The sequence below is a fragment of the Chiloscyllium plagiosum genome, unplaced genomic scaffold, assembly GCF_037043375.1.
Source record: "Chiloscyllium plagiosum isolate Xiang-an unplaced genomic scaffold, Cpla_swu_hap1 HiC_scaffold_29, whole genome shotgun sequence".
In the NCBI taxonomy this organism is placed as follows: domain Eukaryota; kingdom Metazoa; phylum Chordata; class Chondrichthyes; order Orectolobiformes; family Hemiscylliidae; genus Chiloscyllium; species Chiloscyllium plagiosum.
Window position 1 is genome coordinate 39,224,384 of NW_028270167.1, and position 21,008 is coordinate 39,245,391.

The following is a 21,008-nucleotide window of genomic DNA, read 5'->3' on the forward strand; positions in this document are numbered from 1 at the left end:
GAGACATGCAAAGACTAAAGACCGCTAAAAAATCAGAAGTTTGCAAATAGATCATGTAGGTGTGAGAATTGTAGCTTCAGACAGAAATATCAGATGGGAGGAAAAATATCAAATTTAGCACATTTCAGTTCATTGAGCTTTTGATCAGCATAAAGAAATCTGGGACAAACCAGTGGCAGAATTTCTCGGAGAAGGTTTTGTGAACCATCCTCCGAGGGGAGTTTGACTGAAGGAGTGCAAAGAGAAAACGGTGTTGAGGAACCAAATACCGTTCGGTTGAAGGAAAGTCCACCAGTGTGAACATTTCAAAATCTCAGGTCTAGTACAGAGCAATGAATCTTCTCTCCTTTCTAATTTTTGTTGACCTGCTGACTTATCTGTACAAGGTAACACCAACTATCCAACTCCAAAAGCTATTGAAAGCTGTTAGATATGACTTCATAGAACATAGAACAATACAGCACAGAACAGGCCCTTCGGCCCACGATGTTTTGCCGAACATTTGTCCTAGCTTAAGCACCCATCCATGTACCTATCCAATTGCTGCTTAAAGGTCGCCAATGATTCTGACTCTGCCACTCCCACAGGCAGCACATTCCATGCCCCCACCACTCTTTGGTAAAGAACCTACCTTGACATCCCCCCTATACCTTCCACCCTTCACCTTACATTTATGTCCCCTTGTAACACTCTGTTGTACCCGGGGAAAAAGTTTCTGACTGTCTACTCTATCTATTCCTCTGATCATCTTATAAACCTCTATCAAGTCACCCCTCATCCTTCGCCATTCCAATGGGAAAAGGCCTAGCACTCTCAACCTATCCTTGTACGACCTATTCTCCATTCCAGGCAACATCCTGGTAAATCTTCTCTGCACCCTCTCCAAAGCTTCCACATCTTTCCTAAAGTGAGGCGACCAGAACTGCACACAGTATTTCAAATGTGGCCTAACCAAGGTCCTGTACAGCTGCAACATCACTTCACGACTCTTGAATTCAATCCCTCTGCTAATGAACGCTATAGGCCTTCTTATATACCATAGGCCTTCTTACAAGCTCTATCCATCTGAGTGGCAACTTTCAAAGATCTATGAACATAGACCGCAAGATCCCTCTGCTCCTCCACCTTACTAAGAACCCTACCGTTAACCCTGTATTCTGCATTCTTATTTGTCCTTCCAAAGTGGACAACCTCACACTTTACAGGGTTGAACTCCATCTGCCACTCCTCAGCCCAGTTCTGAATCATATCTAATTGTCTTTGCAGCCGACAACAGCCCTCCTCACTATCCACAACTCCACCAATCTTCGTATCGTCTGCAAATTTACTGACCACCCTTCCACTCCCTCTTCCAAATCATTAATAAAAATTACAAACAGCAGAGGACCCAGAACTGATCCCTGCGGAACTCCACTTGTAACTGGGCTCCAGGCTGAATATTTACCGTCTACCACCACTCTCTGACTTCGACCGGTTAGCCAGTTTTCTATCCAACTGGCCAAATTTCCCTCTATCCCATGCCTCCTGACTTTCCGCATAAGCCTACCATGGGAAACCTTATCAATTGCCTTACTAAAATCCATGTACACTACATCCACTGCTCTACCCTCATCCACATGCTTGGTCACCTCCTCAAAGAATTCAATAAAACTTGTAAGGCAAGACCTACCCTTCACAAATCCGTGCTGGCTGTCCCTAATCAAGCAGTGGCTTTCCAGATACTCATAAATCCTATCCCTCAGTACCCTTTCCATTACTTTGCCTACCACCGAAGTAAGACTAACTGGCCTGTAATTCCCGGGGTTATCCCTATTGCCTTTTTTGAACAGGGGCACAACATTCATCACTCTCCAGTCCCCTGGTACCACCCCCGTTGACAGTGAAGACGAAAAGATCATTGCCAACGGCTCTGCAATTTCCTCTCTTGCTTCCCACATAATCCTAGGATATATCCCGTCAGGCCCGGGGGACTTGTCTATTCTCAAGTTGTTCAAAATGCCCAACACATTTTCCTTCCTCACAAGTATCTCCTCTAGCTTACCAGTCCGTTTCACACTCTCCTCTTCAACAATACGGTCCCTCTCGTTTGTAAATACTGAAGAAAAGTACTCAATCAAGACCTCTCCTATCTCTTCCGACTCAATACACAGTCTCCCACTACTGTCCTTGATCGGACCTACCCTCGTTCTCGTCATTCTCATGTTTCTCACATACTAATAAAATGCCTTGGGGTTATCCTTGATCCTATCCGCCAAAGATTTTTCATGCCCTCTCTTAGCTCTCCAAATCCCTTTCTTCAGCTCCCTTCTGGCAATCCTGTATCCCTCCAACGCTCTGTCTGAACCTTGTTTCCTCAACCTTATGTAAGCCTCCTTCTTCCTCTTTACAAGACATTCAACCTCCCTTGTCAACCAAGATTCCCTCACACGACCATCTATTTCCTGCCTGACAGGTACATACATATCAAGGACACGTCGTATCTGTTCCTTGAAAAAGTTCCACATTTCCACGACATCCTTCCCTGACAGCCTATGCTCCCAACTTATGCTCCTCAGATCCTGTCTTACAGCATCGTATTTACCCTTCCCCCAATTGTAAAACCTACCCTGTTGCACGCACCTATCTCTCTTCATATGTTAAACTTTATTGCTTCAGCAACAAAGAATCCAATGGTATACTGCAATTGTTGGAACTTATTGTGATTTTCTTCTAAATCTTGGTTTTGTCTAATCAGTACTCCTTTTAATCTTGATATCTGTAATTTATTGTTAATGAATTTATTCTTTATGACTAACCTTTGATAATTTCAATTAAATTAATCTTCAGTCAGTTTTACCGAAAGCTTGACTGCTGGTCTGCTTTGACTTGAATCGTTACAAATTTGAGGATGGCTATACATGCATCATGATTCTATCGTTCATAGGTCATATGGTGGACATGCCCGGTAGTTGTGACAATACTTTATGGCTTATTAAGCAGTTAATATGGCTTATTAACTGCTGTCTCAACCTGTCCTGCCAAATTCAATGATATATTCAGGTCCCTCTGCTTCAGCACACTCCTTAGAATTATTCATTTTCTTTTATGTGATCTCGCCCCGTCACAACCAAATCCAATCTTATCTTCATGCAATACTCCATTACTAGTTTGAATTGCTGGACACTCAGGATTGGAACAATCTGGAACACACAGTTGCTATGTGATAATTTGGACATGTGAATTGTTTACTTTAACTTCAGTCTCATCATTCATTAAGACAATCAAAGTAACATGTTACAACAAAGATTAACCAAGAGGCTTTATCTGTATAAACACAGAGCTGCTCCAACTGGAGTCATTTATTGAGTAGACAGGATGTTTTTTAAGTGTGCATCCTCTTGATGCAGGAACACTGTCAGCTTGAGGAGGTATCTGAGGAAGGCAGACTGCAGTTCTTTCATTGGTTATAATTTTGGAGTCGATCTTGCTGCCTCTGGTTGAAGAATTGAGAATTGTTTAAATACAGGCAGCAGTAAATTTTAAGTCAATCACAGACAGATCAGTAATTGCAGCTCTCAGGGTCAATGGCAGCAGTATTCAAATGGGGGCGTAGTTGAGCTAAAGTTAAAATGGAAGTGACCCAGAAAGCCTTTCTGTTATTGCTGATTTATGTTACTGGTGAAGAAACTGCATATAACAAATATGCTAAACAATGAGCCAATCACACAGAGATAAGCACCACCTAAGGGTGTGTCTACCAGCAAAGTACAGCTTTCTTGGACAGACATGATAGTGGCCCAGATTTTCTGACCTCAGGAGTAGTGAGCGCTCTTTCTAGTTAACGAGAAATGTTGTGGGGGACCCCCACAAATGGTCAGAATATAAAGTTGAGCTGCATGCTTAGTTCTTAGCTGTAATCTTACTCTGATTTATTAATGCTGTACCTCTCAGATGTAAAGCATGTCAGGGGTGCAGTTCTTTAAGTAAGGAGGTACCCTTGCATTTTCCAACCATTGACACTGCATGCACCAGCTGCCATGAACACTGTTCAACCTCTCTCCAAGCTTAAACCAGGGGCTGGAATTTCTATGGTAAAGTTAACTGTCAGCCTGCCTGCACATGGCTAATTTAATCTGTAGTTATTTAATGGTCACTGGGCGAATAACCTGGAACCTGATACTGGTAATGTCTAGTAATTGTGAGGCTCAGGCTAATCCTCAGAACTTCAACTTCCAATGTGTTTTGTGGTGAAATTTAAATTCATAATGAATAAATAATAAATAAATTTGGAATTAAAATCTCATCTCATTTTCATGGTCACCTTCACTGTCACTGATTCACCTTCTGTCCTTACCTGATGTGGCTTGTATGTGATTCCAGGTCCACAACAATGTGTTTTGCTCTTAACTGCCCTCTGAAGTAATTCAGTCAGCCACTCAATTCAAGGACAATTAGGACAACAAATTCTGTCTTGCCAATGATGTGTGCACATCCCATGAAAGAATGAATAAAACAGTATAAATGAATAAAGTGTAGACTATGCTTCTACTGAAATTGTGTACCACATGCCTTTCCTCAAGCCGATGACCATGAAAACACAAATGAATTCGCACCTAAAAATGAGAATGACTCACATAGTGTTCATATGAGTTCAAAGTGACACAATTCCAGAATGGAGAGGCTATACTTTTGTGCAGGATACAGCAACACAATTCAGGCTATCTACATATTCCAATTAGACATCATGTTTCAGCTTACTTGCTGCGGCTGATGATTTAGGCCCATAGTTAATCTGAAGGAACTGGAAAGCGATGCAGTGTCTTGCGGTGAAGCCAGGAATAGCATTCCTTCTCTCATTGTAACAAAGAAGCACATTCTGCCAAGGTCTGGGACATTTACTTATTGGCCTCCAATTGTCCTTAACAGCTCAAGTTTCGGAATCATTATTCAGAACTTGCACATCATAATCTCCAATAGGCTAAATACATTTCAGCGATAAAATCTGACTAGATACCAGAACCTAGCTTAACTTTGAAATAAAAATTTGTGTTCAATTCAGATAACCATTAGAGCAACCTGAACAAAAAGACCAATTGAGAGTAGGTATCTGGTCTTTTAAATCAGTTGCTGTTGTGTTAGTTTTATGCCTAGAATATTTTACATCATTATACTGTATTGAGTCTTGAAATGAATGGGAATCACTGCAGTATTTATATTGCATTAGATTTGTATCATAATTTTGTGAAGACTGTATCTTTTCATTTTTTTCTGTATTTTTGATTGTGGACTGAAATTAGAAAAGAGCTGTTTTAAAAAACAAAGATTGTTGAAGACTTGCAGCATTTTTAAAAACTGGCATTCATTCTAAGTGTTATTTGCACAGTCACTTGTTCAAGCAGTAGTGGAAATCTAGTTACAAAGACCTGGAACAATTGGCCTGTGCATGAACAGGGCTTCGGCTGGCAACAAATATCTGATTGGTCTGTGGATTAGTGACTAGATATCAATGACAAAGGCCTCCTGCCTGTCAACAATTATGTGATTGGCTCACAGGTGGCTGAACACCTTGGGGTGTGAATATTTGGTGGAAGCCATGGAATGTCTGAAGGGGTAGGTGCTCTTTTCTCTACAGTTAAAAAAAAACCTTAGGCCTGAAAAAAACAGCCAGTTTACTTTCCCCTGAGCAGTTACTGTAAGCTATGGTTATTAAAAGCAAGCCAGAGGTTTTATAAATATGAATCAGCTGATGTGTACCTTCTGCAAGTAAGTGAGGTATCGAGAGAAGGTGAATCAGGAACAGCATGTCTGACAAGCCAAAAGGACCATTGCATTGAACAATGATCATTGAAATGCCTTCCTGGTCTTTCCCTCTACCTAGGTTTAGATTACTTACAGTGTGGAAATAGACCCTTCGGCCCAACAAGTCCACACCGACCTGCCAAAGCGCAACCCAACCATTCCCCTACACTTACCCCTTTACCTAACACTAAGGACAATTTAGCATTGCCAATTCACCTAACCTGCACATCTTTGGACTGTGGGAGGAAACCGGAGCACCCAGAGGAAACCCACGCAGACACGGGGAGAACGTACAAACTCCACACAGTCAGTCGCCTGAGTCGGGAATTGAACCCAGGTCTCTGGTGCTGTGAGGCAGTAGTGCTAACCACTGTGCCACCGTGCCGCCCATGGTTTCTTCCCCTGTCTACAGGAGTTTCCATCATGTATTGTAGAGAAAGTGAGGACTGCAGATCTAGAGATCAGAGCTGATGGTATGGTGCTGGAATAGCACAGCAGGTCAGGCAGCATCTGAGGAACAGGAGAATCGATGTTTCAGGCATACGCCCTTCATCAGGAGCATATGAATTATCAGTGTGGATTCATGATGAAGGGCTTATGCCAAAACATCGATTCTCCTGCTCCTCGGATGCTGCCTGACCTGCTGTGCTTTTCCAGCATCACACTTTTGACTCTGTATCGCAAAAAAAGTCAGGTTGAGACAGACATCTTGAATTTTATTAATACGATTGACTATTCACATGTCTACAATATCCCAGAATTATGTGTAGTTTGGGTTTTGTATCCACTCATGTTACTGTATATTACATACACATTGCTAACTGTCACAAGATACTCCTCTGACTGCATTATTCAGAAAGTGTGACTGAAGGTGAGACAGGTATCTTGATATTGGAACATCAGATGTTGTAATGGTTTGTAACTGTCTTAAACATAAAGGCCTGTCTGGTCTGGGATCTATGGCCTAATACGAAATTCCCTTTTTTCCCTTTAAAAGATAGGAAACCTTTTTCTGATAAACATGTACAAGGATGCACACAGATAAGTTGTCTCTGCAAATTCAGAACATGCCTTGTGGATGCAAGACACAACCAGATCTAGTTCTTGTACAGTTGTCATAACTTGACAGAGTAGCTTCACATTGTGGTTAGTCTGTTGTCATGGATGAATGTGTATTATTTGTCGTAAGTGAGTGGTTGTTGTCTGGCATGATGTTTTTAATTTCAGAGACAGTTTTGATGAAATGCAGTTTAGACATGAGGTCTTCACAAGACTTGACCATTGCTTGTATAGCCCAGACTGGACACAATCTACAAGGGGCAGCTGTGACATAATGGTAATATCACTAAGCTGGTAATCCAGTGTCTCTAATGTTTTGGGGGCATGGGTTTGAATCTCAGTATAGTAGGTGCAGAAATTTGATTTCAGTTTTAAAAAATTGAATTAAAGCTGGTCAAGTGACGACTGGAAAACCATTGCTGACTGTAGTAAAATCTGATCTGGTTTACCAAAGTATGATAGGGAAGGAAATTTGCTGTCCTTACCTGATCTGTCTGGCATGAGATTTCAAATTAATGGTAATGTGGTTGACTCTTACTTGCTGTCTGAATTGGGCTCAGTTCAAAGGCAGTTGGGATGGGAATAAAAACAGTGATACCCAAGAATTAATAAAATAAAACAATATTGTACCTTTCCATGAACCTTCATGGTGGTACAGTGGCTCAGTGGTTACCACTGCTGCCTCACAGTGTCAGGGTTTGATTCTAGGCTTGAGAGACAGCCTGTGTGGAATGTGCAATATTTTCCCTGTATTTATGTGGGTAACCTCCAAGTGCTCTGGTTTCTCCCATAGTGTTCAGGGATGTGTAGACCAGGTGGATTAGCCATGGGAAATGCAGTGATAGAGTAGGAGTGGTGGGTCTGGGTGGGATGCTCTTTAGAGGGTCAGTGAAGACTCGATGGGCTGAATGGCCTTCTTCCACACTGCAAGGATTCTACGATAATTCATATGGTCATATTAAAAGTCATAAATATTTATTTTTTATCTTGGTTCAAGTTGGCTGATAGCTTCATGTTCTTGTAGAATTTTCTTCCTTCTGTCCAAAAATACACCCGGCACATGCGATTGGGGAAGGAGTCAAGGCTTGGGAGGGAAGAACTGTGTGGACCAGTCTCCCAAACATGACGTTCTGAAGAAAGGTCACTGGACTGAAATGTTAACTCAGGTTTCTCTCCATTGATGCTGCCAGACAAGCTGAGTTTCTCCAGCAATTTCCATGCTATACATCTCTATGACTCTCTGACTCTATTTACAGTTCTTTATTTTATTTTAAGAGAATTACTGGTGAATGTAAAGCACTGACAAGAGCTTTACATTAGACTGTTAACTACAGATTTTTAATTGAATCCAAATTCCATCTGCCATGGTGGGATTCGAGCCTCAGTTTCAGACCATTAATGGGGTCTCTAGATTAATAGTGTAGCACTAAATACCACAAAACAATTGCCCACCTCCAACCCCAGCCCTTAAAGGATGATAGAGAAGTTTTGAAAGGTTGAAAAATCTGCGGATGATAATCCTGCCATATTCATGACATATTTTTGTGGAGAAGATCTCAAAGAGTTTATTGTGTGTGGACTGCAGAATAATGTGCCAGCTTCCTGTGTATATCTTATGTAAAATGCAGAAAAGGATGATAAGTGGCACTTGCTTTCCTTTTCTAATTCAAGATGGCAGTGGAGTAACGGCACCGCATGTGGACTCCTGCTTGGAGCACATCTGCTCCAACTACTTGGACTTTTTTGCTTCTTTCACTCCTTTTTTTTGTCTCTTGCTTTAATCTACTTACTTTCTGTGGAGAGCTGGTCTGTGCAGCACAGAGGAGATTGAGCCAGTGTGATGGTGAGAGGGGTCCCTTGAGGCGGTGGCATGAGAAGGCAGCCCAAGGTCTCCCAGCATCTGCAGTGATGTTGAGCGTGGGCAAGAGTGAGGGTGTCCATTGCAGTAGATGAGGCCAGTGTGGAGGATTTCAAACCTGTGTGGGGATTACGAGGGCAGCATTAAAAAAATGACATTTTAAAAATGTTTCTACTTTATATGGACTGTAATGTTGAACTTTCAACTTTATTTTTTTTTTCTAAGATGGCGCTGTACTCCTGTAATTCTGTACTTGAGTACAGATGACAATAAAACCTAATTCTAATTTTAATTGTATTTTTAATGTATATCATTTGAATGAAAATAAAGGCTTTTCAGAAGACATTCATATGATGTTTGTGTTTATAAACTGTACTGTTTGACTGGGGTCTCTACAATATAATATTGTGCTAACCTTTGTTTATATGCTTATGTCATAGAGTCATAGAGATGTACAGCATGGAAGTAGACCCTTTGGTCCAACCTGTCCATGCCGACCAGATATCCCAACCCAATCTAGTCCCACCTGCCAGCACCTGGCTCATATCCCTCCAAACCCTTCCTATTCTTATACCCATCCAAATACCTCTTAAATGTTTCAATTGTACAAGCCTCCACCACATCCTCTGGCAGCTCATTCCATGCATGTACCATCCTCTGCGTGAAAAAGTTGCCCCTGAGGTCTCTTTTATATTGTTCCCCTCTCACCCTAAACCTATGCCCTCTAGTTCTGGACTCCCCCACCCCAGGGAAAAGACTTTGTCTATTTATCCTATCCATGCCCCTCATAATTTTGTAAACCTCTATAAGGTCACCCCTCAGCCTCCGACACTACAGGGAAAACAGACCCAGCCTGTTCAGCCTCTCCCTATAGCTCAAATCCTCCAACCCTGGCCACATCCTTGTAAATCTTTTCTGAACCCTTTCAAGTTTCACAACATCTTTCCGATAGGAAGGAGACCAGAATTGCATGCAATATTCCAACAGTAGCCTAACCAACGTCCTGTACAACCGCAACATGACCTCCCAACTCCTGTACTCAGTACTCTGACCAATAAAGGAAAGCATACCAAACGCCTTCTTCACTATCCTATCTACCTGCGACTCCACTTTCAAGGAGCTATGAACCTGCACTCCAAGGTCTCTTTGTTCAGCAACACTCCCTAGGATGTTATCATTAAGTGTATAAGTCCTGCTAAAATTTGCTTTCCTAAAATGCAGCACCTCACATTTATCTGAATTAAACTCCATCTGCCACTTTTCAGCCCATTGGACCATCTGGTCAAGATCCTGTTGTAATCTGAGGTAACTCTCTTCGCTGTCCACTACACCTCCAATTTTGGTGTCATCTGCAAACTTACTAACTGTACCTCTTATGCTCGCATCCAAATCATTTATGTAAATGACAAAAAGTAGAGGATCCAGCATCAATCCTTGTAGCACTCCATTGGTCACAGACCTCTAGTCTGATAAATAACCCTCCACCACCACCCTCTGTCTTCTACCTTTGAGCCAGTTCTGTATCCAAATGAATACTGACACATTAATTGCCCACTTATGTGGCAAAAATGGAACATTGGAAACTGCTTTCACATTGCTCCTTGGTTGTTCTTCATGTGCTTCTGTTGAGCTTCATGTTGCACTTTCCTCGGCAATTGGACATCTTACATCTTTTGGCTCTATGTCCTTTTATAGAATAACATTTGGATATGTCATAAAATGCTGTTTCGACAGATGAGACAAGCCACACTTTATTGGATGATACACGAAACCTGCTGATGACTGTAATAACTATTCCAGTGTCAAGCATTTGCTAATGATGTTGGCTTGTTGAAATGACTTTGATTTTTATCCTCGCCCTGGGAATACTGGTAGTACTTTGTCAATGGCATAGTCCTTAGGTTTGTCTGGTATTGCCTTTCAGAAGAATTAAATGTTGGAGACAGTTATCTGTTCTATAAGCCTTTTAGCTAAGTTAGCTTCTGTGAAATCATATTCTGTACCTTCCTATGAGTTGGTCAATTGATTCACCTGGCTGTTGACATGGACTCTAGCCTATATACGTAGATGATAGCTGGAACCCTCTGTTGATCTTCTAAAATATGGAATGTTATCTGAGTGTTTGCAACCATTACCAGAAATACTAAGGCTTTTTTTATCTTTCTGTGCCCAAAGTGAGAAATGTTTGATTGCCTGTCACCCTTTGTCAATTATCTACTGATCCAAAAGGTAAAAATGGAATCTTTCTTCAAATACGTTCTGACAGACTATCAATGGTTGCCAGTATAGGCATTTATTTACCTTCTTTCTTGTGTTGGTGAATGCTCTTAAAAATATAAATATAAGAATCTACTTAGCAGTCTCATGCTTTCCATGTTTTTTTTTAAATTTGTTGCTAGACACTTCTCTTTTCTGTATTATTAAACATTGTTGCATCTTTAAAAGTTACAGGTTTGTGTGTTCAGGTCATGTTCATGCCAAACAAAGTAAGTACAGTAATAATGTCTTAGAATCCCTTCAGTGCACGTAGAGGTCATTTAGGTTTCTACCACTCAAAGAACATCCCAACCAGAGCCATTCCCCCATCCTACGTATCCCTGGATACGAGAGGCAATTTTAGCATGGCCAATCAACCTAACCTCCCACATTTCTAAACTGTGGGAGGAACCAAAGAACATAACAGAAACAGGGAGATTGTGCAAACTCAACACAGACAGCCACCCGAGGCTGGAATCAAACCCAGGTCTCTCGTGCTGTGAGGCAGCAGTGCTAACCACTGAGCTACCAATGCCTTTTCTCATTTTGGAAAATGGCAAAATCGACCAACCTCTGCAGTTAGGTGAGGCCTTTTCAGCGTGGAAAAGATTTTCCTTCTGAATTTGTTTTCTGCACTTTATTCCAGGACTGCTTTGTTAAATCAATAGTTGGTGGTGTTGATGGTAGCCGTGAGGTGGAGATGCCAGTGTTGGACTGGGGTGGACAAAGTTAAAAATCAGACAACACCAGGTTAAAGTCCAACAGATTTATTTGCAAGTATTAGCTTTTAGAGTGCTGCTCTTTCATCAGGTAACTAGTTTCTCCTTACATCTCCTGTCCTCACTTTCTCCCAGCTGATTTCAAGCTCCACTGCAAAGCTTGTTCCAAGGATGCCTACTGATGCTGCCTGACCTGCTGTGCTTTTCCAGCATCACACTCTCAACTATGATCTCCAGCATCCGCAATCCTCACTTTCTCCTGTAACCTGGGCTTTCCATCAGCACTTTTAAACTGCTTTTATAAGAAAAGTTAGTGGATGTAATAATGTGAGTACTCACTATGCTTTAGTACAAGCTTGTAGCCTTCAGTTTCATTTGTAGCATTTCAATTTTGTTTGTAACTGTAAATTCAGCTCAGAACTCAGATTGATGGATGGCTGTTAAAAAAGACGTTTTAACAATTGTCACACTGATATCACATTCGATTAATGACATTAACTATTTCTCACCATTAGCTGTTCATGCCCACCTTCAGTCAGCATATTGCAGTTTATGGTTTTCTGTGTAGTCCACACAACATGGAACACAGAGAGATGGGTTCTCATTGAGACGGACGTCTTGAGATTTGTTGACAACTCTATTTACTAGGTTCCAAAATCACAGAATCATACATATTGGCCTGGATTTTCTGCTGGCCAGTCATTATTCCAGCACTGATTGAAGCCTATGAAATTCCCACAGAAGCACGCGTGGAAATGACCAGCAAATTGAATTTTCTGCTCGTCAATTCTTCAATGTCTGGAACTTTCTGAAAGTCTCCATTTAAATTGGAGGATTCACATGGTTCCAATCAAATTAAGTCCAATAGTTAAGCAGGAACTGTTAAGCTACTAAATACAATGGTCTGGATTTTTTGATTGCCAGACAGCATACATAAGAAGTACGCATGAGGACCCTATGGAATCCCCATCATCTCACACTCCAAAGGAATTGCCTGGAAATTGAATTTTCCATTGGATAATTTTGTTACATTTCAAACCCATCATCTCACACTCCAAAGGAATTGCTTGGAAATTGAATTTTCCATTGGATAATTTTGTTACATCTCAAACCCATCGTCTCACACTCCAAAGGAATTGCCTGGAAATTGAATTTTCCATTGGATAATTTTGTTACATCTCAAACCCTCCAAAAATCTCTGCTTAAATTGATGCTAAATCATTTCAATGAAATTAAATTAAATAGTTATGGAGAAAAAAAATGAATCAATATTAAATCCATGGCCTCACTCTGAGCTACTTAAGAGACTGCTGAGTTCACACACTCCCAACCACACCTCCCTCGTACTGTTTTATGTTCTATATCACTTATATGGGACATGACAAATCCAGCCTTGGAATCCAACAACCCTCCCCAGGGACACGAAACCCACTCCCACCCCCTCCGATCCCCCACCCCACCCTGCTGGACCCAAACCAACGCCCTACTTCCCTATTGGATCGGATCCGAGCTGGCCCTCACAGCCCTAACACTGAATCTGATATGATGCTTCACTCTCCCAAAGGACTCGAGCCTCACATTTTTGAGAGAGCCCTGAGCATAATCTCCACTCAGAAATGTGTAAGGCCCTTCTTTTGTAAAAATGTGAAGAGCTGGAGTGTCACTCTGTGGGAAATCTGGTCCAGATTGTGTGTTTACTGCTGTTACTGCGCATTACTTACAGATGGCTGATTGATTAGAGATGCGGCACAAATTCTATTATACACAGAGAGTGAATGAAGTTGAGGAAGATACTTTTATGCTGGAATGTATCACGTTGTGATGCCATGTAAGTGTCTTAAAGGTACAGTGGCTGTGCGGTGTGGAATCTATGCCTATACATTACAGTCAACATATATTGGGCTTCTACAGTCTGTTTACCCGATGAAAGAGCCTGTGATCCAGAAGGTTTAATGGAACAACAGTCTTGAGAAATGACTGCAGTCCCTCTATGCTTTGTGGACTAGGTGGTGCTTCATTGATTGTAAACTTGAATGATATCAGAAAACTGCTTTTACGTTTTAATTACTCTCATGTTTCTTTGGGTACAAGGATAAACAATTGTAGGTGTGTTCAACAGCAAATAAACCTATATTGACAATCCTGGCTATTGCCTGCTGGAATAGAAATATCCATGTGTTCAGTTCTGGTCAACGAGTTATAGGACGGATGTTATTATTAAGCTGGAGAGAGTTCAGAAGAGATTTACCAGAATGTTGCTGGATATGGAAGGTTTGAGTTATAAACAAAAGGCTGGATAAAGAACAAAGAAGAACAAAGAAAATTTACAGCCCAGGAACAGGCCCTTCGGCCCTCCAAGCCTGAGCTGATCCAAATGTACTGTCTAAACCTGTTGCCCAATTTCTAAGCATCTGTATCCCTCTGCTCCCCACCTACTCATGCATCTGTCCAGATGCATCTTAAATGAATCTACTGTGCCTGCCTCTACCACCTCTGCTGGTAACACGTTCCAAACGCCCACCACCCTCTGTGTGAAGTACTTGCCATGTGTAACCCCCTTAAACTTTCCACCTCTCACCTTGAAAGTGTGACCTCTGGTTATTGAATCCTTCACCCTGGGAAAAAGCTTGTCTCTATCCACCCTATCTATACCCTTCATGATTTTATAAACCTCAGTCAGGTCCCCCCTCAATCTCCTTTTTTCTAATGAAAATAAACCTAACCTACTCAACCTTTCTTTATAGCTAGCACCTTCCATACCAGGCAACATCCTTGTAAACCTTCTCTGCACCCTCTCCAAAGCATCCACATCCTTTTTGTAATGTGGCGACCAGAACTGTACACAATATTTTAAATGCGGCCGAACTAATGTCTTGTACAATTTTAACATGACTTGTCAGCTTTTATACTCAATACCCTGCCCAATGAAGGCAAGCATACTATACGTCTTCTTGACCACTCTATCCCCCTGTGCAGCACCTTCAGGGTACAATGGAGCTGCACTCCCAGATCTCTCTGCCCACCAACTTTTCCCAAGGCTCTTCCATTCATTGTATACTTCGCTCTAGAATTAGAGTTGCCTAAATGCATCACCTCACATTTGTCTGGATTGAAATCCATCTGCCACTTTTCCACCCAACTCTCCAGTCTATCTATATCCTCCAGTATTCTCTGACAGTCCCTTATGCTTTCTGCTACTCCACCAATCTTTGTGTCATCTGCAAACTTGCTGATCATACCAACAGTGCTCTCTTCTAGATCATTTATGTATATTACAAACAACAATGGCCCCAACACTGATCCCTGTGGAACACCACTGGGCGCCTTTCTCCATTTCGAGAAACTCCTTTCAACTACTACTCTCTGTCTCCTGTTGCTCAACCAGTTCTTTATCTACCTAGCTAGAACACCCTGCACACCATGTGACTTCACTTTCTCCATTAGTCTACCATGGGGAACCTTATCAAACGCCTTACTAAAGTCCTTGTGTATGACACCAACAGCCCTTCCTTCATCTATCAACCTGGTCACTTCCTTGAAGAACTCTATCAAGTTGGTAAGGCACGATCTCCCCCGCACAAAACCATGTTGCCCATCACCGATAAGCTCATTCCTTTCCAAATGTAAATAGATCCTATCCATCAGTACCCTCTCCAGCAACTTCCCCACCACTGATGTCAGGCTCACTGGTCTGTAGTTACCCGGAATATCCCTACTACCCTTCTTGTACAGGGGGACAACATGAGCAACCTTCCAGTGCTCCAGCACCTCACCTATATTTAAGGATGCCACAAAGATATCTGTCAGGGCCCCAGCTATTTACCCTCTCGCCTCCCTCAGCAACCTGGGATAGATCCCATCCGGTCCTGGGGATTTGTCCACCTCAATAACCTCTAGCATACCCAACACATCTTCCCTACTTATGCCAAAGTGATCCAGACTAATCAAACTTCTATCTCTAATCTCAACATTCATCATGTTCCTCTCCTCAGTGAACACTGATGCAAAGTAATCATTCAGAAACTCACGCATTCTCTCAGGTTCAACACACAGCCTTCCTTCATTATCTTTTAGTGGACCAATCCTTTCTTTAGTTACCCGCTTGCTTCTTATATAAGAATAAAATGCTTTGGGATTTTCCTTAATTCTGCTTGCTAAAGCTATTTCATGACTCCTTTTAGCCTGCTTGATTCCTTGTTTAAGACTTGTCCTACTCTTCCGATATTCCTCCAGGGCATGTTCTGTTCTTATCTACCTAGACCTTATGTACGCTTCCCTTTTCCTCTTGGCTATTTGTACAATTTTTCCTGTCATCCACGGTTCATGAATCTTGCCCTTCCTATCCTTTGCCTTCAACTGGACATGCCTATCCTGCACTATCTTTAACCTATCTTTGAAATCCTCCCACATCTCAAATGTGGACTTCCCTTCAAATAGCTGCGTCCAATCCACATTTCCCAGCTCCTGCCTAATTTTGATATAATTGGCCTTGGCCCAGTTTAGTACTCTTCCCTTAGGACCACTCTCTTCTTTATCTACGAGTATTATAAAACTTACCGAATTGTGGTCACTGTTCCCAAAGAAATCCCACACCGCAACTTCTACCACCTGCCCTGGCTCATTCCCTCGTGTGACTATTGACATACGGTTCTAGAAAACTCTCCTAGACGCTTCTTACAAATTCTACCCCATCCAGGTCTCTGACGCTAAGTGTATCCCAGTCAATGTTGGGAAAATTAAAATCTCCCATCACCACTACTCTATTGCCTCTACATCTATTCATAATCTGTTTACCTATTTGTTCTTCTACTTCACGCTCACTGTTGGGCGGTCTGTAATACAGCCCCAACAATGTAACTGTACCCTTCTTATTTTTCAGCTCCACCCATAATACCTCACTACCCAAGATCACCATAGTGTCCTCCTTTAGCACAGCCGTGATATCATCCCTGACCAGCAATGCAACACCAACCCGCCCCCCCCCCCTTTACTTCCCTCCCTGTCCTGTCTGAAGCGTCTATATCCTGGAAAATTTAGTTGCCAGTCATCATGCCCTTCCTTCAACCAAGTCTCTGTGATTGCAATAACGCCATACTCCCAGGCACCAATCCAAGCCCTAAGTTCATCTGCCTTACACATTATACTCCTTGCATTAAAGTAGATGCATTTCAGGCCACCAGTTCTTTTGCGCTCACCTGCTCTCTTCTTATTCTTCCCTTTATTAATGCTATCTTCATAATTCTTACAGTCTCCAGTCTCCACCTCACTGCCTACTTGTTTTCTCTTCTGGTTCCCAGCCCCCTACCACATTAGTTTAAAACCTCCCCAAAAGCAGTAGCAAAAACTCCCCCAAGGACATTGGTTCCAGTCTGGTTCAGATGTAGACAGTCCCTTTTGTAATAGTCCCACCTTTCCCAGAACTGGTCCCAATGTCCAACAAATCTGAACCCCTCCCACTTACACCATCCCTCAAGCCACGTGTTCATCCTGCCTATTTTTTCATTTCTTCGCTGGCTAGCACGTGGCACTGGTAGTAATTCTGAGATCACTACCTTTGAGGTCCTCCCCTTTAACTTCTCTCCTAGCTCCCTGAATTCTTCTTTCAGGATCTCATCTCGCTTTCTACTTATATCGTTGGTGCCTATATGCACCAAGACAACTGGCTGTTCACCCTCCCCTTTTAGAATGCTCTGCAGCCGATCAGTGACATTCCTGACCCGAGCACCTGGGAGGCAACATACCATCCAGGAGTCCCGTTTTCGGCCACAGAACTGCCTATTTACTCCCCTCACAATAGAATCCCCTATGACTATGGCCCTTCGAGTCTTTTTCCTGCCCTTCTGAACAGCAGTGCCTGCCACAGTGCCATGATCTTGACAACTGCTGCTCTCCTCTGGTGAGCCATCTCCCCCAACACTATCCAAAACGGTATACCTGTTGTGGAGGGAGGTGACCACAGGGGACACCTGCACTGCCTTCCTACTCTTTTTCTATCTTTTGGTCACCCATTCACTGTCTCCCTCAGCAATCCTAACCAGCGGTGTGACCAGTTCACGAAACGTGCTATCCATGACCTCCTCAGCATCGCGGATGCTCCATGCAACTGGACACACTTCTTGCAAGTGTAAGAGTCAGGAACGTCAGACACATTCCTAAGCTCCCACATCAAGCAAGAGGCACATGCCACGGGTCTGAGGTCCCCTGCCATTGTAAGCTTAGCTTTATATGAACTAACTAAAACCAAACAATGAATTTAAAAAAATGAAAAAGAAGGATAAGAAATAAAAGCCTAACCTTACAGGGTCTTTTTCTTCCAGTTAGAGGGAGGGAGATACTACACACGTAGTATCTCGGGTTTAGCCACTGCCCAAATATAAATTAAGCGCTTACCTTACCGGCAGCCCTTGCTTTACTCCTTCTCTCCTCACCGCTCTGGCAAAATGGAGGCCTGACTCCTGAGGTAAGTCCCTTTTTATGTGGTAAAACTTACCCGTCCTGCATAGGCTGGGACTTTTTTCACTAGGGCAGAGGAGGTTGAGATGCGACCTGATAGAATTCTATAAAATAATGAGGGGAATAGATAGAGTTAATGTGTAGGTTTTTGATTCCCTAGGATGGGGGATTTCAAGACAAGGAGGTACATTCTTAAGGTGAGAAGAGAGATTTAAAAAAGACATGAGGGGCAAATTGTTTATGCAGGGTGTAGTTCGTTTGTGGATCAGTTCCTCAGGAAGTGGTGGATGTGGGTACAATTACAATGTTTAAAAGACATTTGGATATGTAGGTGAATAGGAAAGATTTGGAGGAATATAGGACAGGAGGGGCAGGTGGGAGTAGTTTATTTTGGGATTATGTTCAGCATAGAATCATTGGACAAAAGGGTCTGTTTTCATGCTGTATAACTCTATGACTCTATGATGCTATGACTTTGGTGGACCATTTCACGTTTTCATTCTAGGCTTTGTTTTGTAAATTCTTCAACCCTTGCAGTAATACACTGATCACTATTTTCGTCTGAATTGTTTGTGTCTTTAACTGGGTGTGCAGCAGGTGCTGAGAGAACCAACAAAAGAGAAACTCCTAGTTGACCTTACCTTTAACAGCTGTTGCAGATGCATCTGTCCAAGACCGTGTTAGTCGGAATAACCATCATATAGTTCTTTTGGTGAAAAAGTCCTATTTTTAAACTGAAGGTACCCCCATTATATGGATTACATCATATTAAATAGGAGAAAGTGAGGACTGCAGATGCTGGAGATCAGAGCTGAAAAATGTGTTGCTGAAAATGTGCAGCAGGTCAGGCAGCATCCAAGGAGTAGGAGAATCAATGTTTCGGGCATAAGGCCTGAAGAAGGGCTTATGCCCGAAACATCGATTCTCTTGCTCCTTGGATACTGCCTGACCTACTGCGCTTTTTCAGCAACACATTTTTCATACTAAATAGGGCATAATTATGGTCACAGCTAGTCAAAATTTGATGCAAATCCAATCCCAGAGTGAGATCTAACTTGATAAAACTAAAACTTATGGTCATTTTTCATTTCTACTGTGGTGGTCAGCCATTGTACATATTCATAAAAGCTGCCAATGCATCTTAACAAAAGAAAATGCATACCTATGATACAGAAGAAGCAAACACTAACTATGTTACACTATACAAACAGATATGGCCATCTCATTAAAAAAAGCAGAGAGAAAGATTCAAAGAAGTAACAAAGAGGATTGATGAGGGCAGAGTGGTAGATGTGATCTATGTGGATTTCAGTAAGGCATTCAACAAGGTTCTCTATGGGAGGTTGGTTAGCAAGATTAGATGAAATGGAATACAGGGAGAACTAGCCATTTGGATACAGAACTGGCTCAAAGGTAGAAGACAGAGGCGGTGATGGAGGTCATTTTTCAGATTGGAGGTCTGTGACCAGTGGAGTGCCACAAGGATCAGTGGTGGGTCCACTATTTTTCATCATTTATATAAATGATTTGGATGTGAGCATAAGAGGTACAGTTAGTAAGTTTGCAGATGGCACCAAAACTGGCAGTGTTGTGGACAGTGAAGAAGGTTACCTCAGATTACAATGAGATCTTGATAAGATGGGCCAATGGGCTGAGGAGTGGCAGATGGAATTTATTTTAGATAAATGCGAGGTGCTGCATTTTGGGAAAGCAAATCTTAGCTGGACTTATGGTAAGGTCTTAGGGAGTGTTGCTGAACAAAGAGACCTTGGATTTCAGATTCGTAGCTCCTTGAAAGTGGAGTCGCAGGTAGATAGGATAGTGAAGAAGGTGTTTGGCATGCTTTCCTTTATTGGTCAGAGTATTGAGTTCAAGAGTTGGGAGGTCATGTTGCGGCTGTACAGGACATTGGTTAGGCCACTGTTGGAATATTGCATGCAATGCTGGTCTCCTTCCTATTGGAAAAATGTTATAAAACTTGAAAAGGTTCAGAAATGATTTACAAGGATGTTGCCTGGGTCGGAGGATTTGAGCTATAGGAGAGGCTGAATAGACTAGAGCTATTTTCCATGACTGAGACTGAGGGGTGACCTGATAGAGGTTTATAAAATCATGAGGAGCTTGGATTGGGTAAATCGACAAGATTTTTTCCCTGGCGTGTGGGAGTCCAGAACTAGACGGCATAGGTTTAGGGTGAAAGGGGAAAGATATAAAAGAGACCTAAGAGGCAATGTTTTCGTGAAGAGGTTGATATCTGTGCGGAATGAGCTGCCAGAGGAAGTGGTGGAGTCTAGTACAATTGCAACATTTAAAAGCATCTGGGTGGGTATATAAATAGGAAGGGTTTGGAGGGATATGGGTGGGTGCTGGCAGGTGGACCTAGGTTGGATTGGGATATCTGGTCGGCATGGATGAGTTGGATTGAAGGGTCTGATTCCATGCTGTCTATCTCTATGACTCTATGACTCTCTGACTCTTTGAATCTTTTTAAAACCACAGCAACTTTATTTAAAGCCAAACCTTAGTGAATAGCTACCCCAAACTCCATGCTAAACCCCCTTGTTCAGCTGCCATGGTTGTATTGAGTTTCTTTTACAGCCATGTTCTGCATATTCGCTCAAAGCTAATTTCTTTGTTAATGTCTCTTACTAACCTATGAACTCAACTCATTTACTATAAGACATGAATTTCTTAAACTCAAATCATCAAGAGCCTGCTCGAATGCTGTTCCTCTCTGATGCCTTCACATTCTTCTGCTTCTGTGATTTTCTTCTCAACAACTCAGGACATTTCTTTTCTAACTTTTTGCACAGCTAATAACATTTCAACACTTCTTCTCTTCGACTGAACTCTCTCTCTCTCTGGATTGTGAACGTCAAGACAGA

At 42.1% G+C, this 21,008-nt stretch overlaps 1 long non-coding RNA gene across 1 annotated transcript; it reads right to left on the reverse strand.

The window, feature by feature from the left end:
• Window positions 1-3,325: 3,325 nt before the first annotated feature.
• On the reverse strand, window positions 3,326-18,280 carry LOC122540529 (uncharacterized). The gene is made up of 4 exons (XR_006309346.2): window positions 18,061-18,280; window positions 12,010-12,107; window positions 8,628-8,813; window positions 3,326-3,472 (listed from the first exon to the last, which is right to left on the reverse strand). It is a non-coding gene; the product is annotated as an uncharacterized LOC122540529 (long non-coding RNA).
• Window positions 18,281-21,008: the final 2,728 nt, after the last annotated feature.